The sequence below is a fragment of the Pteropus medius genome, unplaced genomic scaffold (genome assembly GCF_902729225.1).
Source record: "Pteropus medius unplaced genomic scaffold, Ma_sr-lr_union100, whole genome shotgun sequence".
In the NCBI taxonomy this organism is placed as follows: domain Eukaryota; kingdom Metazoa; phylum Chordata; class Mammalia; order Chiroptera; family Pteropodidae; genus Pteropus; species Pteropus medius.
Window position 1 is genome coordinate 12,518,041 of NW_024342471.1, and position 20,130 is coordinate 12,538,170.

The 20,130-nt window shown below is 44.0% G+C and overlaps 1 long non-coding RNA gene across 1 annotated transcript; it reads right to left on the reverse strand.

Annotated features, from left to right (window-relative positions):
• Nucleotides 1-2,781: 2,781 nt before the first annotated feature.
• LOC120603665 (uncharacterized) lies at nucleotides 2,782-17,903 on the reverse strand. Its single transcript, XR_005653072.1, has 3 exons — nucleotides 17,740-17,903; nucleotides 12,143-12,296; nucleotides 2,782-2,929 (listed from the first exon to the last, which is right to left on the reverse strand). It is a non-coding gene; the product is annotated as an uncharacterized LOC120603665 (long non-coding RNA).
• Nucleotides 17,904-20,130: the final 2,227 nt, after the last annotated feature.

A 20,130-nucleotide genomic window follows, 5' to 3' on the forward strand; every position in this document is an offset into this window, starting at 1 on the left:
TCAACAGCCATCCAGGACTAACTAACTCAAAGGATGATTGATGTTTATCAGTTTGCTGAGATGTGAATTTAGTGTCGTAACCTCCTTAGACCTCTGTGATAATTCTCTGTTTAGAGTGTGGAAAATTCTAGGAAGAATGTTGCTGTGCCTGTTCCAGGAAAACAGATCAGGAGCCAAGCTACAGAGATCCTACACAACTCTGGAATGTCCACTTCTCCTGAAGGAACATTTTATAAAGTCAAATTCTATACTGGCCTTGCTGAACAGACTCAAGCCTTTGTGGAATTTATAGATAGACATTGACAAAGCAGTCAAAAAGAAAAAGAAAAAAGAAATTAAAAGAACTCCCTCCCCGAAAAGGGGGAGAGTATTTGTTTTTGGACCTTCAAGTTTTTCATGACATGGAGACTCTTGTTCTTCTGTTCATTCATTCGTTCATTCATTCACCCTAAGCATTTTTATAAAGCATCGGGCACAATGTTGGACTCACAGGACACGAAACGGTGTCAAACATTGCCCGTGCTTCCAGGAACCAATGATCTGGAAGAAGTAGGGGGAGCGATTAAAACAGGAAAGGGAGTCACATAGCCCATTGTGTGGTTTAGAAAGCATACTCTGTGAAATAAGCAAGTGGTCAGACTTTCTTGCATTGTGAAACCATTTATTTAAACAAAAACAAAAACACATCCAAAGCAAATGTTATACACATATGTAAACATAGAAAGACGTGAACTGAATACATATCACATTTATGAAATGTGGTTGCCTTTAGAGAAAAAAAAAGAATTAGAAAAATATTAAAACACAGGGGATTTCATATTCATCTTTATAAATGTCATTTTTTTAAAAAAGAAAAGATTCAAAACAAATACAACACACGAAGAGGGAATATCGTGTGATTGCATTTACGTAAAATTCAAAAGTAGGCAAACCAATCTGTGCTGCTGTACTCAGGATAGTAGTTCCATTTTGTAGGAGTTCAGGAGGCAAAACAATCAGAAGGATGCAAAAGGCGAAGTTGGTAATTTTCTCTTTCTTTTTGTGGTGCCGGTTACATGACTATGTTCACTTTGTGAAAATTCAACAGCCGTACAATTATGGTATGTGCACTTTTCCTTATGTATGCTGTTTTAATAAATAGTAGATTGATGATAGATGATGGATAGATAGGTAGATAGGTAGATGATAGATAGATAGATAGATAGATAGATAGATAGATAGATAGATAGATAGACAGACAGATAGATAGACAGATAGATAAAATATGGCAGAAAGATAGCATTTGTTGATTTGGAATGGCAAATATATGGATGTTCGCTGTACTACCTCTCTAGCTGTATAATGCTCTCCTGTTTTGTTCTGTTTTTACATTTTTTCTAATTATGTGAATAATGAAAAATACAAAATACAACTCTAGCTGCAATATATATGGGATAGAGTCCGGAGTCAGGCAGACCACCTAAGAAGTCATTTCAAGAGCTCAAATTATAAAAGATGAGACCTGATCTAGGAATGACAGCAGGGACGGAGAGAAAAGGATGATAACGAATTTACAGGACCTGGCGACCATAAGCCATCCCTTCTGGTTGCTTTCCAAGACTCCAAGAATTCTGTCTGCATGATCAACACCACTCCTGTCTCAGTCATCCTTGAACATGGACAAGCCCCTTGTCATTTGTGCGGTGAGATGTGTTTGGCCCTGACATCCTCCTCCTCAAATGCTTCCCTTTAGCTTGCTCTCCTCTGACCCTGAACCCCCCACCCAAGGCATTCCCCCAGAGCCTTTTGATTGGTTTAAACATTAAACAGGAGATTTCCTGGGGTAGGGTGATCCATTATTGAACTAGGTCTAATCAGCATGATTAGTTTGTCTGATTAACAAGCTTCCACGACTTGTTGTCACCTATCTGAAAGGCGGGCCATGCAGGGCTCTGACAGCAGGTAGGCAAAGGCTCAGGGGCTGATACTTTGGGCAGGGGGAGGGGGACACTGCAGGAGGTGACTCAGAATCATAGGAGGCACCAAGCTCACGTCAGTGCTTGTCCAAAGGGAACTGCAGACGGAGCAAAAGAATGAGAAGGCCAGTCCTCAACAGCAGCACTGCGAACACCCACAGTCACGTCCCACAGAAAGGTCTGTGAGCCAGGACTACGTCTCTTACCCCGATAGGCAGAGGGTTTCTGCTTCCCATTCTCAGAAAGGAGCAGTGTGGGTACGAGTGCTTACTACTCCTGTCTTCATCCTCTCACTCCTCCCATCCTGTGGAAAGAAAATGATTGATCTGATTGGTGAATGGAAAGAGTTCATGCATTGGGTTATATTTACCAGAGGAGAATTGCTTTTCTGTATCATAAGGGTCTTTGTCCATCTCTCCCTCCTGTATTCTCTTCTCTTTAGGCATTCATATCCTCAGTGAAAGTGAGTCCACTTCTCAGCATCCTGCCTCCAGCAGACCAAACCTGCTTGTGATCTCTTCACTTTTCCTTCTCAGCCTCCATCAAGTTGAATTCAACACAACCCGCTCACCACTACAGGCCTGGGGAGAGGAAAGGCAAACAAACCCCTTTAGCCTAATGCTTTTTGTGATTGATCTTGCTGTTGTTTCCAGCTCTTGATCCCTTCTTGTATCTATGCCTTCTGTATATACCTTTGGTGTACTTCTCCCTAAAGACAAAGTATATTTCCCTACCCAATGGGCTTGTCCGTAGGATTTGCTTTGGCCATCAGAATGTGGGTGGAAGTGACAGCGTGCCAGATCCAAGGCTTGGTGTTAGGAAGTTTTCACTCATGTATTTCTGTTCTGCTTCTGCCACTGCCGTGAGAAAAGCATGCTCCAGTAGGGTCCAGGTCCACGGAGAGGGAGAGGCATATGAAACAGAGCTGGCCCTGACGTGTAGCTTGGATTCGAGCCCAGCTTAGGCCGACTGACCTGCAGATAGACGGGTGAGAATAAGTAATTGTTGTTTAAAGATACTGAGTTTTAGAGTGGTTTGTTAAGCAACCTTATTATAGCAAGAGCTAGCTGATATACTTCATCATCCTTTATTCTCCAGTTTCGTAGAAAAAAACCACTACTTTGGGTTATAATCTAATATTTGCCCAATTTTTCCGAATTCTTTGCATTTTTACTTTATCAGTCAGGCCCACAGTAAGAAATTTCAGTCAATAGCAGGATGAAAATGCTAAGTTTAGGGTAACCATATGTGCCAGTGAGCCCAGACCGCCCTGATTTACACCTGTTATCCCAATATAATCAATAATAGCAACTTTCTCCCCTAAAACGCATCCTGGTTTGGATGATTCAATTATATGGACACCTGACCTAAAGCCAACAAGACCCAACATGAACCATGCTCTCCCTACAATAACCACAGGCACTGCTTTATGGTCAGTAGATACTATACAATATTTTAAAATATTTTTTAAATAATTTTTAATATACTTTTAAGGCTCTGAGAGGCAAGAGGCCTGGACAGTCATTTCCATGGCAGCAGGAAAGGTAAAATAATTCTTTTTCTAAATGCAGTCTCTCAATGTAAGGTTTTATAAAAAGTGCTATGGGGTATTTTCTAAGAAATAAACTCCTTAATATGACTTCATGGTAAGAGATCTATTTCCTCTATTCTCTGGAGTCCCAGGAAAGAAAAATATGCCCCCTGGCAGTGTTCCATAAAACTAATGATGTGGGGGAATATGTGAATAATTGCTTGAATCACAGGGCTACGTATCTGTTAGGAAATCTCTTGGCAATATATGGAAGGGGCTCAGGACAGTTAAATTGGAGTCAAGTGAAATAAAGTCCTGCTGTATCAGCTAGACCTCTTGTGGGTTGAGAACTGTGGCAGCCATCTCCGTAACTTGGGAAAGTTGGGCCACAACAATGGGCATGTAGGATGAGGAGAGGAAGGAAGGAAAGATAAGGTGTGAGCAGGACCTTGCAGAGGCAGAAGGGCAAGAAAATGCCAGGGAGAGAGGGCAGTCCTTGGGCTTGCCAATCAGAAACTTGAACCAATGCCCCAAGCATTAGTTCTAAATGATGGAGAAGCTAGATGTGGCACCTGAAAGGTGTACATGGGGTCTTGGCACAATGACAGACATCGTGTCTGCTTCCTTCTGGATCAAGAGTCAGTACCCAGCCATGGGCAGTCCAAAAGTCTCAGGTAACCCTAGGTAGGGGAAAGTACCTGAGAAGGAAGCACTTGAGAGAATAAAGAATGGCATGTCCTAACCTTATTCCAGTGTGATTCAGACGTAGTTAATTTCCTGAAGCATGGTACCTGATGGGTATCTGTGGAAAACGACACAAGATAATCTTCATCCTCAACTGAAGAAAATCTGGCAATGCTTAATAAATGTTGGTGTGCATGATTCAAGTAATATGTTCTGTAAATATTATTTGAGCACTATTTCTGTGCAAGACACTGCCTGAGGTACTAGAAATGTGACAGAAACAAGAAATATGGCCCCCGCTCTCATGGAATCCTGTCTCAATCCTAGCTGCACGTTAGAATCACCTGGAGAGCTTTAATAAAACACCAATGCCCGGGCTCCACCCAAAGAAAATTACACCAGAAACTTCAAGTACAGTTGAAAAGCACTTGACTAGTAAGTGGATAGATAGATGAATGAATGACTAAATGACTAAATGAATGAATTCTAAGTACGAGGTTATTCCTATGCAATATTGATATTGTGCTTCATAATATTACACATCAAATTTTCTGGAGTGAAAGGGAATAAAGTCCTTTGAAAACACCATGTCACAAAATCTGAAGATCCAGAAGGCAAGAAGTTCAGTGTATTGAAAAATATAATCGGCCCAACTCCTTTCTCATCCACTCCACTCAGTTACCAGAAGAAGACTGACATTCACAGCATCAGAAACCATCCAAAAGAACATGTTAAGTAATTCTTCCAGGGTCATATGGAGATTTGGATAAAAGTCCTTGAATTCTAACAAAGTAGACAACCAGTTTGTACAACCCGGGACACCAGAGCATGTTCTTTATCTGCAAGTATTTAGGGCTGATGGGCATTTGTGTTCATATTTCTTCCTCCTTCTCACTCATGTGCCTTCAAGGTAAATTGAGGAATTATTTCCATAGGGCCATGCACCTTTCCATCTCCCAAGTCACACAACACCTGAGCTATTTTAAACTATCCACCCAGTTGACCAAACCAGAAACCTCGAGTCACCTATGACTACTGCCTCTCCCTCATACCCAACCCTGATCAGTCCCTCCTTCCTAATCTCTCATAAATCCCTCTGGTTCTTCCAGCCCACTTCCTGTTCTGATCTCACCCACATTTCTACCACATCTCCCCTGCTTTACAGAAGAACCTCCTAGCTGCCTCTCTGCCTGGGGTTTTCCCTTCAAATCCACCCGACACACAGAGTGATCTTTCCAAAACAAAAGTTTGCCTGTCTTGGTCCCCTGGAAATCTGGAAATGGCTTCACATTGTCTTTAGGGTCAAATGTGAACCTTTTATGAGCCTCTGCAGAATTTGGCCTCTGCTTACTCATCCAGCCCCATCTCTCACCACTCCCTGCTCTTCACTCTAGCTTTGGTGTCCTCAATTTCTCCTTGCTCCTTGTTTTCTCTCATTTCCTATTGTAAGGCATCCTCTTTCATCCCCTGGAACTCAATTGCCCACTCCTTCCAAGTCCAATCTTCACCTATCCACCATTCTTTCACTCCACAGATCTAGGAGAGGCATCCTATAATATCTTCCAAGACACAACCCCCCAGCGCCCCCAAGTTATTACTTGCAATGCAGTGTCATGTTAATGTGATCAATTCTCTGTCCTCCCTTTGCCTGAAATATCAGAAAAGACAGAACCCAGGTCAACCTTGTCTGCAATTGAATTTCCAGAGCCTAGTTCAGTTCCTGCCACAAAGCAGATGCTTCCGACTTTTTGAATGTTGAAGGAATGCATGAACCGAAGACAATTGTTTGTTCATGCAACACATTTTAACTGAGGGTCTGCTATGTGTCAGGCACTGTTCTCAATGTACATCAGCAAACAAGAGGTGAACATGACCTTGGTTGAGCTTACTTTGCAGAAAGAGAGACACATTTATTTAAGTATTCAACAAACATTTTTGGACACAGAATCGGAGCACATACAAGGAATGGGATGGCCTCGCTGGACATGTATATGGCAGGTCAGCACTCAAATATTTTGCTTGTTTTTAGTTTCTACCCAACTGGAAAAAAATTATCATTATTTTAGTGTTACAGTCCTGGTACTTCCAAGTATTTTCTGTATCTGCTTACTGTTTTACTGTAGAGCTTCTCACCTTCTAATATAAAAAGTAACACACTACAATTTGTGCTCGGTCGAGGCTGTGGAATACATAAATTAATAAGGAGCTCATTCAATACAAAACTTGCAAACGGTTGAGGAGAGGAGCAAAAAAGAGAAAGAAACAAATTTTAGAACAGCCAGAAAAGAGAGAACAGGTTTGTAAAATTCATAGAACCAGAGGCCCTGGCTGATCTTTTATGATCCAGTAGAAAAAAAAAAATGAGCAAGTGACAGCCTATCTCATATTTTAATGTAAGGTTATTTACATAGTTATCTAATTACTATGTCTCAATATGAAAAAAAAGCAAGTGTTTTTCTACTCTCTATTGGCCTTAAAGCTCAGAGGGTAACAAACCGTTAGTTTTATTCTTAATTGGTACGTGTTGCTTCTTATTTCTTTTCTTTAAAGAAATCAACAGGAGGTTTATGATACATTTCACAGAGGGTAAAGGACTAACTGAACTGATAATTCTTATTATCAAGATAATCTGTCAGCATTTACTCTTTAAAGGGGCCTCAAGTAAGGCAGACTTGTGGTCACTTTTTTGCAGTAGTAAATGTCAGGCCATTTCTCAAGTGAAAATGATATGCGAAGTATAACCGTTTCAGGCTACACTTGACGAAAGGCACTGCCTCTTTTGCAAAAACCGTGGGCTGTGAGTCTGGCCTGCCGAGGCGGGGCTCCCAACATCTTGGAAATGTTGTGCCTGGCCACTGCCCACTGCCCTGGCCATGCTCCTGCCCCCACTGAGCTTCGGGAAGCGCTGCTGCCGTTCCCAGCGAGTCTGGCCAGAGGCAGAGGCCACTGGTAACCTTAACCCCACGTGGGCAGGCCCTCATCAGAGCCTCTCTCCAACCCTAAAATTAACTGGTAAGCTTTTGGAAGGAGAGGTGAACAGAAAAGTGTGGGCCCGTGTTTCTTATGCAGAGTCCAAAGGAAACAGAATTCTGAGACCTGACTCCTTGGTCTCATTGTTAAATGAGTTTAGGCATGTGACCCACCAAGTGCATTTCTACCCCAATCTGCAGGGCAGGCACCCTGAGAGTGTCAGAGCCAGTCTATCAGGGTCCCTCGTTCTCTGAAGGACGCAGCACGGATGGGTCACTCTGCAAGGGAGAAGGACAGAGCGTGGGAAAGTCCAAAATCAGTCAGTAACCAACCATGTGACTGAGGCTGGGCTTTGGTGAGGCCCGGCATGCAGACATAATGCCCAATCTGTGTGCACCCTCAGTGTGGACCAGACTGTGTACCTCAGTTCACCTTCTGCAAAAATTGGGTGATGTGAGCATTTTTATTCCCATTTTTAAAAAAAGGAAGTCAAGGCTCAGAGAACTAACTTAACCTTCAACACCATAGAGACACGTGGCAGGGCTAAGATACACAAGCAGTCTCTTCTGGGTCTCGTGTTATCTGTATGATACCAAACACCACAAGTAAAGATGACAGTGTGAGTAATGGTGAAGAGCCTGGGTTCTGCAGCTAGGCAGCCTGGGTTCCAGTCCTGACTCTGCGCCTTCGTAGCTGTGTGGCCTTGGCCAAGTTACTTAACCTCTCCGTGCCACAGTTTTCTCATCTGTAAAACAGGGACAAGAGTCGTATCTCTCTCATTGGGTGATTAGGGGAATTTAAAGGTGTTAGTATTGGTTAAATACTTAGAAGACTACACGTACACAATGAAGGCTATTTACATGTTTTATGTTTGTTAAATAAATAAGTGAAGAAAGGGATCTTTTCATTCTCACTACTTTAGAGCTCATTTGCCAATCCCGGAACTCGGAACGTGCCTCACATTTATTTCCTAGCGTCACGGTGTCTGCAAAGTGCTTGTACTGCCATGACTTTATCTTACTGTCACGAAAACTGTCCAGAGACGAAAGAGAGAAGAAGAAGAAGAAGACGGAGAGACCGGACAAAGTGAGGGTTTCCAAGGTTATCTAGAGTGAAGAGCAAGGACTTCACCCTGCTCTTTCTGGCCTTGAATCCTGTGCTCTGTACACACGCCAAATAAAAGCATGAACTTCATGAGTTTGTGGGTGAGAGCTGGGCATTGCGTCCACAGTGAGACCTGGGGGCAGACTCCTGCAGCCGTTTCGCCCTGGCTCCCGGATTGCACGTGCTCTGGTGAAATTCCTCAACCTGCCACGTGAAGCCAGTGCCTCCTGGGTTCCCGCACTGCTGTGAACTCCCCATTACGTCTCTCTCCTGTACTCAGGAGGTGGAAGTTCCTCCAGCCTTGACACATTCTTGATCACTTTGTACTAAAAACAGTAGAGTGTTCTCTTTTTTGCACAAAGAACAAACGGAAGCTTCAAGACTGCGAGTGATTTATCCAAAAGTCACATGAGTTCAGGGAGTAGGGAACTGCATCAAGAGAAAGAGCTTCCAGTTAATTTTATGAACCTTATATGTATTGCCCAATGAGTGTTTAACCCTATGGTTCCCTGTTTTTGTGTGTACGCGATGACCCAAATTCTAAGGAAGTTGGGGTAGGGCAAGGGGGAGATAGGGAAAAGTAAAAGAAAACAAAATCCACTCAGTTTGGTTTGAAGGAGAGGCAAGGAAGCTGGAAGCAGATGGAGGAGGTTTGGGGGACTGGGGAGATCAAGAAGATTGAGGTCCTCGGGAAGAACTGGAACCAGAGTTTTCAAGGACGTCATAGAGGAGACATAGAAAAGTGGTTGTTAACAATGCCCTTGGAGACCCTGCAACGACTGGCAATACTTGAACTTGGGGGTCAAGGTTGACATCGTAATGCTGGTTATGGTTCCAAAGAGAGGTGTCCGGTGCTCGGGATCATTCCTCTACTGGGGGAACTGAGGAACAAGAAGATGTGTGAATTCAGGGCCCATCCTAGACCTGACAATCCCAGGTCAAGGGCTGCTAGACTGATCCTGCGTCATCCCCTCCAAGTGTGGTGCCTGAGCCCCTCACCCTCCCCAGTCAGGTTAGAAACCCCGTTTGCCACTCGAGGAATTGGCAGTAAAAATGTTCACATTTCACATGTGTGCACGCTATAATTTTCTGATTATAAAATCAATGCAGGCTTATTTGAGAAGAACTTGGATCTGCTGGCACATGCATATACTCTGCAGCGAATCAAAGGGATTTGCTATCAATGGTTTCATGTGGGAGGCTTGTGGATGAGAAGGAAGACTTTCAGTTTTGTTTTCGTACCTTTCGTACGGTTTTAAATCAAGAGCTAGGCTTACGTGTCACTGTGTGTGTATGTACAGAAGATACGTGGGATTGTATCCACCTACTTTTCTGCATCGAGAGAGAGAGGAAAAGGAGCAAGCTAATAATGATCTTAAATAATTTGAAAACTAAAAAAAAAATTAACATCAACAGTAATCATGCCATGCAGATATGAACACTCATCATTTCAGCATGTATCCTTCAGGCTGAAATAATGATGATTATTTTATATTTACATTCTAAATCCTGTGATTTCTTTATTCTTATTTTGACATTTATACCGTGAATACTTTTATGTATTTAAATATCCTTCCAAAGCATCCTTTTAATAGTTACATGTGAGTCTTTCTACAAAATAATTTTTAAAAATCTATAAAAGCTCATTTTCGTGGAACGCTTACCAGGTGCTCCTGTCCCACACAGCTTTTATTGGGAAGATTAAAAGGGTCGACGCAGACGAAGCAGTTGGCACCGTGACAGAATGTGTGACCAAGTGGGGTTTTGCCAGAGACGGTGCTTCTAAGCATCTTCCTTCTAAACTCAGAGTGATTTCTTTAGCCAAACTTGTTTTGTAAAATATAGTGTTCCATATTTTCCACTATTAAATAACCCTGTGATGAACATCTTTGTCCATAAATCTTTATGTTGCTAAATATTTCCTTAAGTGGAAACTCTTAACAAAAGAATTGTTTGGTCCATAAAATTTAAAAAAAAAAAATGTAAGGCTCTTGACACATTTCCCTCAGTGACCCACTTACACCTCTACAAATTAGACCTTATTTTTCATTTACTTATAATTTATCTTATTGCAGTTAGGATGATTTTTTCCAGTTTTTAGTCATTTGCATTTCTTGCCAATCAAATGTGTAGTCAAAGAGTCAAAACATTGTTTTCTAAAATCTTCCTCACTGATACAATAAGAAACTTGATGTCGCCTTTTCATAGGTGTGAAAAGTCTGTTTAAAAATCAACAACACTCTTATCTGGAGAGCTGAGTTGTTATTTTCTAGCAGTGAGGGTCCTGGGAGGAAACCGATGGAACACTCGCTGCGGGTAATTGGGGAGAGTGTACTAAAGGGGCATTCGCAGAGGTCAGGACACCCAGGAGAGCTGGTGCAGCATCCTGGGGCAGCATCACTGACGAGCCATTGTCTCCGCAGACCTGCAGGGCAAGGAACAACGGAGGGACCTGGGGAGAGCGGCTGTGGCTGTAGGAGAGGACCGCTGGGCAGGAGCTGAGCTGGAGGGAGGCAGCCGAAGCTCAGAGAATAAATTATACAGACTTCATTCCCATTCTCTCTGATCCCCAATCGTGCCTCCCACTGGCCAAGCTAAATGGAAGGCAGAGGGGGAGGAAGCCTTTCCAGGTGACCTCACCAGCCTCCCGACCACCATCGAGCAGGGGAAGAGTCGAGAGAGGCTCTGGGAGTGTCCCGTGGAAAACATCCAGAAATCATGTGGCTTCTTCACTCTTGATCTTTCTGTTGCTTCACAGACCCCACCAGAATTGTAACAGAGGGAACCGACTGCCTGTCTCTCTGTGGTATCCCAGAAGTGGGAGTGGCACCTGGCACGTAATAGGTGTCCAGTAAATGCCTGATGAACGAGGAATGCATACATGAAAGAACGAATGAATAAAAGAATGAACAAATTCCAAATCAGTCCTGCTATTTCTTTCAGAGGACGCCCTTTGTGGAAAGTTGCAGATGATCACATTGGGGGTAAAAGAAAACCCTATTTCTCGTCCCCTGAATGTTATCTGGCAATGTGAACTTGACAGGCCACCCCACCCTTCTCCCAACCGGTCCTGGAACTCAGGACAGTAGTTCAGAGCTTCTTCCCACCCCCTCTCCATCTTTCCTCCCCTAAGAAGGCCCATCCTGGGAATATGTTTTGGCCATCATTTCTGGGCAGGACAGTCACAGTGACTGGTAGGAGCCTGGGTGGCTGCTCCCACCCACTACCTTGCCCGACAGTGGGAACCACCAGGGAAACTTGTGAAAAGCACAAATTCCTGGACCCTGCTCTCAGGGGTTCAGATTCAGGAGGTGAGAGTGGGCCTGGCAGCCAGCCTGATTCTCGAAAGACACAGAGATCACTCAAACACCCTCAGTCCTGCTACAGGAGGCTGCAGACCCGCCATCCCAGTTTACCTGGGATTTCCAGTGCTAAAACCAGTAAAGCCCCAGGGAAACCTGGCAGACTTGGGCAGCCTGCCTGCTCCTGTGCTGAGCCAATGAGCTGCCCCTCGTGCTGTCTCTTCTTCCCTGTTGTTGGAGGTTGTGGCCTCATCTCCTGGTGAAGCAATGCCGTCTGAGAAAGAACCTCCAATTCAGCAGGAAAAGAAGCCACTGAGACCTTTATTTGGAGCAAAAATCATTTTCCATACACATGCTCATGGGGGACCTGCACTGCCACTTTGGGCCAGAGCTGTAGGTCATTCAGCACAGCTCTCATCAGCTCTGCCTCCCCATGCATTTCCCGCCCCTGGGGATCCTGAAGGAAGGTGCTAGCTGGTGGAGGGCAGAACTCAGGTTTTCAGTAGCACAATATTTAGGAAAGGCAAGTTGCTCCATTATTTTTTGGGCAACTCTCCTCACCGTATTGGGCAACTCCAGTGATTGCCTCAGATTACCTGCAAATGGTCGAGGACAGGGGCTGCCATCAATGCCCACTAGCAGACACCCAAGGGAGATGGGGTAGATACTCCAGCCCACATTCCAAGACTGCTTGTCCCAGCACACAAGAAAGTCCTTCGCTGCTGCACAGGAAGTCTCCCTGAGTCCATGCTAGGGAAGAAAGAGATCGGGCATTACCCAAGGGCAGGTCACCAGACTTCACTTTTCTCCATTAGTTGATTTGGGGTCTATCTCTATCTCCTTTGAAGGATGATAGGCAGTATTATCCCACAATAACTGCTTACATTTAAGGGTCCCAGCCTCCGGCCAGACACTGAGCCAACCACTTCATCATCAAAGCAATCCAATCAGAAGCCTAAGGCACAGAGAGGTTACAGCTTGCTCAAGTTCACCCAGCTGATCAGTGTGGGAGCTGAAGTTTAAAACCAGGCAGGTCTAGCCCCCAGCCCTTCACATGCAACCACTGTCCTGTCATGCTGCAGCAGAAATAACAGGGGCCTGGGCCCTAATCTCAGTTTGGCCTCAGACTCTTCCTCTATTTAAAAAAAAAAAAAATCATGTTTAAAAGCTACGGATGCTTTTAATGCCTCGTAAGCTGTGGAAAGGCTACAGGCACTGCCTGCATCCCACCCGCTCCATTATCAAATGACTGTAATTTGCTCGTTTGCGTCTCTGCTATTTCATCTGAGAGGACTTCCCTGGGAACCCTACCTAAAACAGCAAAACCCTGACCTTCCTGCCCCACCACCCAGCCATCCTCTCTCCTTACTCTATTTTTTTTTTTCCCCATAGCATTTAACAATGGCTGGCCCAACTACATGTGTGTGAGAGACAGCACATGTGTGTCTTTTATTTAGTGACTGATTCCTATACTATATGTTGGACCCCAGTAAGGCAGGGACCTTACTTGTTCACCAAAGCATCCTTGGCACCAAGAATGGCAGCTTGGCATATAGGAAGTGCTCAACAATACTTGAGAAATAAATAAGCAAATAATGAATAGAGAGTGAACATAAACTCTATGGTATGTGGCACATATGAGTCACAAATTTTTTTCTTTTTTTTAAATTTATTGAAGTAAGAACTCTTACCATGAGTTTTCCCCTTAACAGATTTTTAATGTACAATATGGTATTGCTACGTATAGGCGCAGTGTTGCACAGCAGGTCACTAGAATGCATTCATCTTGCATGACTGAAATTTCGTACCCACTGATTAGCACCTCTCCATTTCAGCCCCTGGCAATCAGCATTCTGTTCTTTGCTTCTGTGAGTTTCACTATTTTAAATGCATTGTATACGTGAAATCATGTAGTATTTTATCCGACTCTGAATCACATGATTTGTAAGAGTTCAGATATATAAAAAATGTTTAAAAGACTTACCCAAAACAAAAAGCACCAGTATGTAGAAGACAAAGGGAACAGAAATATTTTAAGACATTCTTGTTTAATAAGTTTTAAAAAATCATGTAAAAAATCTGAATTATGAACATCTCAGTATCCAACGCAAAAGGTAAACCAGATGAGATACTATAATTTTATTATAGACAGGAAGCACCGTATTACGACCTAACCCTAGTGTCTCATCAAATGCCTCAGATGAGCTGGAAGGTATTATGAGCTCCACTTGGGCTCAGCGGATCTCCTTGAGAGAAACGACGCAGCACTTAACTTTTGTTCCATGTGGTCAACTCAGACCACCATCTCTTCTTTCCCTACGTGCAACCCTATTAACCACTCCTCCTTAGGAGGAAAATGCCTGACTTCATAGTTTTCCTTTCTACAGAAGGGGCTCTGAAAGATGAGATACATGCCCATCTCCTGGGTGGGCCAAGCACCCTCTGAGACTGCTGTGAGATTTCCTGGCAGGAGTGGGCTTGAAAATGTAGTATATGCCTCCTCAATGGTGCAAGGAGATATACCTTGGGAGCTTCAGAAAATTTACAAGCAGGAAACCACAACCACGGCAACCTCCCCAGGGCAGGAGCCATCTCCCCTCAGAAACAGGAAACTCACTCCAACCAGAAGGCTCCAAGGACCAAGGGGCATGAACGCTGATTGGTCCTCTGCTAAGCCTAGAAGTCACGAGGAAGCTGCAGCTCAAGGTGCTGGCTGCCCAGAAGCTGGGAAGGGGTCGAACAGAGAAGCACGATGACATGTTGCCATACAGCCTCTAGGAGGCGCCCCAGCGCAGTGGGAGGACCTTAGGAGTCCGCCAAACTTGGATTCAAATTCACCCTTCCCACTCATTAACCTTGTGACTTTCAACACACGATTTTACCTCTCTTTGTACAGATTTTCCTCCATGCGCAGACAGAGGTCATTATCATCTTTCCTGTGCAGTGCAGGGGTTAAGAATGCAGGTCTGGAGCCAGGCTGTCTGAGTTGAACTTCTAGGTATAATAATAAGATCTACCTCCTTTGACTACGGGGAGGACTATGTGATAAATCATGTAAAGCCTTTAAGACAGAACCTGGTATACATTAAGTGCATAATAGATGTTACTTTGTTCTTGTTGTTCTGCAATGTCTGAGGCTTGTCATGAGGCTCTCATAGAAGAATATGTGAATACACTGCCCAGGACCTAATGCTTAGGGTTCGTGTCCCTTTCTTTGGGACAGTCAGACTCTGAGTCTAAGCCCACCGTGGAGGGAGAGGATCCCTCCTCCAAACCTCCACAGGGGTCCCTGGGACAGCTTGACAAAGAATGTCCAGGCCAAGGCTTTTCCTTGGATGCAGCGGTGGGAAGAGTGCATTGGGATGGGGTTGGCCAGGGCCTGCCCCCCAGAGAGTCATAGGAACAGAAATAGGAACCCCGGGCTGGTATTTACAGTAAGTCCTCAGCCCCTGACCACATTGTCTTGTCTGTGGTGCATTTATTTTGGGGACAAGCACTGAAGTCATTGCTGCCCGAAAATGCTCTAAGCTGGCCCGTCTCGTCTCTGCTTTCCCAGGAGAGTCCTGGGGTGAGGGAACTAGACCCACAGGCAGGCCCAGAGGTGCCCTGAGTCTGGCAAGTGACCGCAGGCCCGGCTCGGGCTCCTGCCCAGATACTGTGCAGAGTTTCAAGAGGTGCCTCTGGCAGGAAATTCTGAAGGGCACCCCCATTCCACTCACCCCTGCTTTTGGTCTCACTTTCCTTTTCCTCCAAGGCTGCTCCAGCCTGTCTTCTTGATGCTTCGGGCTCCTCTTTCTCTATTTCTTATAATCCAACAGGAAAAGGGAAGTAGATTCTTCAAAGCCTCTCTTTGGTCTTGATGAGCAAACCCATGGTCCGAAGAACCTAGGTGGGCCTCTGTTAGCTGCTTCCTGGGCTGAATGACAGTCCTAAACCTTTGGTTAGCGAGACCCAAAAAACTCTGGGTTACAGTGCAGCCTTAGTTCCCCAACTACAAAATAGAGGGTTGAATAGAACACTGGCTTATCTCTCTCCTTATCTTTCAAGGAAACCTTCCACAGAACCCCACTTTATACCACGAGACTTTTCTAAAGGCAAATGAGGCCCTATAACTACATCTGCCTGCCCGCCTCCCTATCCATCATCCAAAATCGACTCAAAGAAATCCCTTAGATAGAGCTTCTGTGGACAGTTGTGCAGATTACACACTGCACAAATTTAGGAGATTCTTGCACGTTGTAGATTATGAGGATGGTTCCACCTATGGTTGTTCAAGACACATCCAAACATAGTGGCCACATTCATGGAGCATCACAACTCAGAATTTTAGAACCACTTGACTTAGATCACTACTCGACAAGCTTGGATAGCTGACATTCCTCTATCCCATAAGCATTCAGCCACTACTTCACTAACTCTTACTAAGGTGTCAGTTCATAAGGGCTTAATCCATTAGTTCCTTGAGAGTATCTTTATAGTCACTGGACACAAAAGCCTTTCAAATGCCCATGTTTAAAGGACACAGTTGAAGTATTCTGGCCATTGTCTAAGGCAAGAAGAAGACACAGAAGGTCCAGGAGTCTTCATTTTTGCCTCACAATTTATTCCAGAACACAAGATCCCTGCCTGTCTGTGACTGGTAGTTCCTTAGGGCCAAGAATTATGCCTCTTGGGCATTTTTACTTCCCCAGAAGACAATATCATTTTTACTAAACTAAGGAGAGGAAGAAAGCAGATTTATCCACCACCTACGTTTGGCCAGAAATTGTGTTAGCATTCTGACCAATATCGTCTCACTTATTTGTAACCCCACCCTCTAGGTTTTTATCATCACATTTTGGAAGCAAGAAATATGAGGCTAACAGCAAAAAGCATATTGCCCAAAATGACGAAATGATTAGGAAGCAAACCCATGATTAAAAATCATGTCTGTGCAAGCCCATAGCCTGTCCTTGCTCCCTATCTGCTGGGCATCAGAATCTCTTGAGGATTGTATTGAAATGTATGTTCCACTTGAACTCTGAATTTCTGGAGGGGAGTTCCAGAAATTTCTATTTCATCCCCCAGGAAATTCTGATACCTAGCCTGTTTTGGAGACTGTTTTGAAAGGTAAATCGGCATTTGGTAGTAGAAATAATCTCACATAGCCTCCCTTGTTCATGCATTCTCCTCTACCTGGGAGGATCTTTTCTGTTTTCCATCCTTGAAGGCTCAATTTTAATTCAACCTTCTCCAGGAAAACTTCCTGGACTTTTTATCCAGCATGTGATCTCTCCTCTGTTTCCTACAATTATCTCCAATTCACTAACCATAGCATGCCTTACATGGGAGTTCCTGCTCTGCCTTTCTTAGCCTTGAAACTCCTCCTGGACAAAACCCTGGTCTTGCATATGAGTCACCATTCACTCCCACATCATGAAGAACACAAGACACCTGGACAGAGCTCTAGATGTGAATAAAAAAGCATTTACTGAATTGAGTTGGGTTGCATCGAATGATCAAGACATTTCGTTAGAAACCAGTTTATATGTGGCCAGCCTGCAGACCTCTCTAAACCCTTGACTGTTTCAGGAGTCTTTGCTGTTTATGACCCAAATCCCTTGACCAGAAATAATCTCTCTCCTACATATCCACCTGGCGGATTGTTTTTGCTAATTCAAGCATCGTCTCTTTTGCAAAATCATTCCCATCTAAGGCAGTATTTATCACACCTGCTTCTGTAAAACCTCAGCCAGGATAGTAGCATTGTATATTTGCTTGTACGCCTCTCCCGTTAGGCTACAAAGTTCTTCATTTTGTATTCCTAGGGCCTTAGCTTTGGACAGGCACATATTAGAGACTCGATAAAGGTGATTGAATGAATGAATGAATGAATGAATGAATGAAGAGTGAGTGAGTGAACCAAAGAATGGATGGGAAAATAATTGGGTACTAGGTCTGGGTGACACTGCTTGCTCAGCAGGCTAATCTTTCTCCTCAAGGCAAGGTTTCAGAGCGTGAGCAAAGAGCGGCACCCACTCCCCAGACCTGGGTTGCACAGATTCTCCTGGGATTCATTCGATAGCTCTGGGTAGAAAAAAAACCAAACCAGCTTCCTCTCGCCTCTCAGTTGTGTGGAGTTACCTTTAGCTTGCTCTCCAACCCCTAATACGAGACCAGGCATATAGCAGACCGTGTCATCTGCCCTTCTTACCTTCTTTCTTCTTTCGCTTCTCTTCTGAGTCCTTTGCCCCACAAGATGTCATGCTTTGACTCTTCGGGGCATTTTTTGAAGAGGCTCTCATAATACTACAATGACCCTCACAAGGCCACTCACACAGCAACATGGGGGCCTGGCGTGGACCTCTCCCTTCTGGCCTCCCCACTCAAGTTCTACAGCCATCAGAAAGTGACACAAACCCAAAGGCCCTGGGGTTTCATCAGCACGTCCAGATCCAAGTCACAAGGGTCAATATCTGTCCCCATTTTTGCCTGTAATCAAGAACAAATACGAACAACAACTCTGAACCTGCTTTTCTAGTACTTTTTAAGAGACCTTTAACCACAATTTTTTTTTTTTTTTTGTCATTTAACAAATGAGAACAATCCCTACAAATTGAAACCAGATGTGTTTGCGTGGACTATCAAAGCCACGATATTTTTATCATGTTGGTTTTTATTTATTCAGTCTCCTTAGCTCCCCAGTCATGGGGTTCCAGTGTTTCCTTGTTATTTCAAAAGCCAGGAGATGTTGGCATGTGGTATGAGATGCTTCTTCACCAGTCCCAAAGCTGAAAAACTCTAGAAGGTTTTTTGATAGAGAAAGTAAGGGAAGCATGTAAAATTAAAATCTCTACTCCGTCGTCATGTACTCCATTGAATACACCATCCTGTCCATATAATTAAGCCCTGATATATATCATAATTATAAAACTGGCAGAATTTTGTATCTCATTAAAGCAAATAGTATGATTAGGACAGTATAATGCACACTGTATGACTTCCTCCTCCCATGTATAAACCAGGCCAGGTTTTTACGGTGTCTCCAAGCTTTTACATAATTAAGCCATCCCAATGAGGCTATGGGCTCATGGAGACCACCACAAGCATTCAATGTCATTGGCATTCATGTAAGTTGGCACTACACCCACAGGCCTGGTGTTCAGATCCATAGAGACTCATCTCTTCAGCTCTATCCCAGGCTGAGTGAAGACAAAAATCAATATTCCTAAGTGGAAAAAGACCCAATAAGTTACTGAAAAAACTTACTTCCATTTGTATCTTTGCTAGTAAGTAGGCACTCATTTGAAGGTAAAATGGCAAAATGGTCAGATCACAGAGAAAGTAGCCAGACCAGCAGCTCCCCTCCCAGAGCTGCAACAGCTCTTGGGCCTCCTAGCAGCCCAATTAACCTCTCCAGGCCTTGTTCCACTATTCATTAGTATTTATTTATTTGACTTGCTCTTTGTGCTAAAAAAAAAAAGAAAAGAAAAGAAAAGAAAAATCACCTCAAGGCACAGGCACAAAAGAGTAACAATTAAAATACATAAAACAGAGCTGAGATGGCCAACAACCTTGAACTTGGAGACAGCCAGATAAGCCTTTTTAAAGGCTTATCCCCCTAACTTGCCAGAACTACAAGAGGAGGCCAAGAACACAGTAATGAAGAACTCACTAAATGAGGAAAGAGCCTTCAGTGTTCAGAGATCTTGGAAAGTGTTAGCAGCAGTGCCCGGCTGACCAGGCCCTACATGCGAAACCTCTCTCAAAACTGTGGAAAGTTCTTCTCAGCTTTGGAGTTAATACTGGAGCTACTGAGAATCTGGAAGAAGATCAGGCTGAGAATCTATGTCTCCAAGCAAGAAGCTGGCACACTCCACAAGAGTGGCCCCTGCACAGAGCCAAGCCAAGACTCTTGCGGCGGGCGGGGGGTGGGGAGGCACAGGAGCTCAAAATAAGGTTTCTGCTGAGAATTGGAATGGTCCGGCAAGGGAAAAATGCAGTGGCAAGCTTGATCCTTGGAGAAGTTCCAGCAAAGATGGAGAACCACTCTGTGCCAGGAACCATGCCAGGTACTGCACAATAGTTCCTGAGGAATCAGATCAGGAGGGCCTATGAGCATCAATCTAATCCTTTTACATGGAAACACTTTTGCAAGATTGCCTCTACAAAGCCTACTGTGCTGCCTGAGGTTTCTTCCACTCAACCACATATGTTGGATATCATTCCATATCAGTCTATGAAGAGTGTCTTCATATGCCTTAGGAGGATGTATTTTTATGCCTTAGGAGGATGTATCCTTAGGTCACATTTCTATAAGTAGAATGCTGATGGATATATTGCCTTCTCCAGGGCTCGTACTTTTACTGGACATCGCCAGAGAATGGAATTGCCACATGGTGTTATTGAAAGCTGACTTCTAGCTGTGGTTCTTTGGCTGTACATGGCCTCTTTTTGTAGAAGCTACTACAGGCTACCATATAGTCATGGGGCTGCACCCTCAGATGAGGCATGGGCTCTTATTCCTGGAAGCACTTGAACACATCCTGAATGCTTGAGCCCAAGAGAGCAAATTCCAAACAGAGAATCTCTCTGGTCTGAGGTC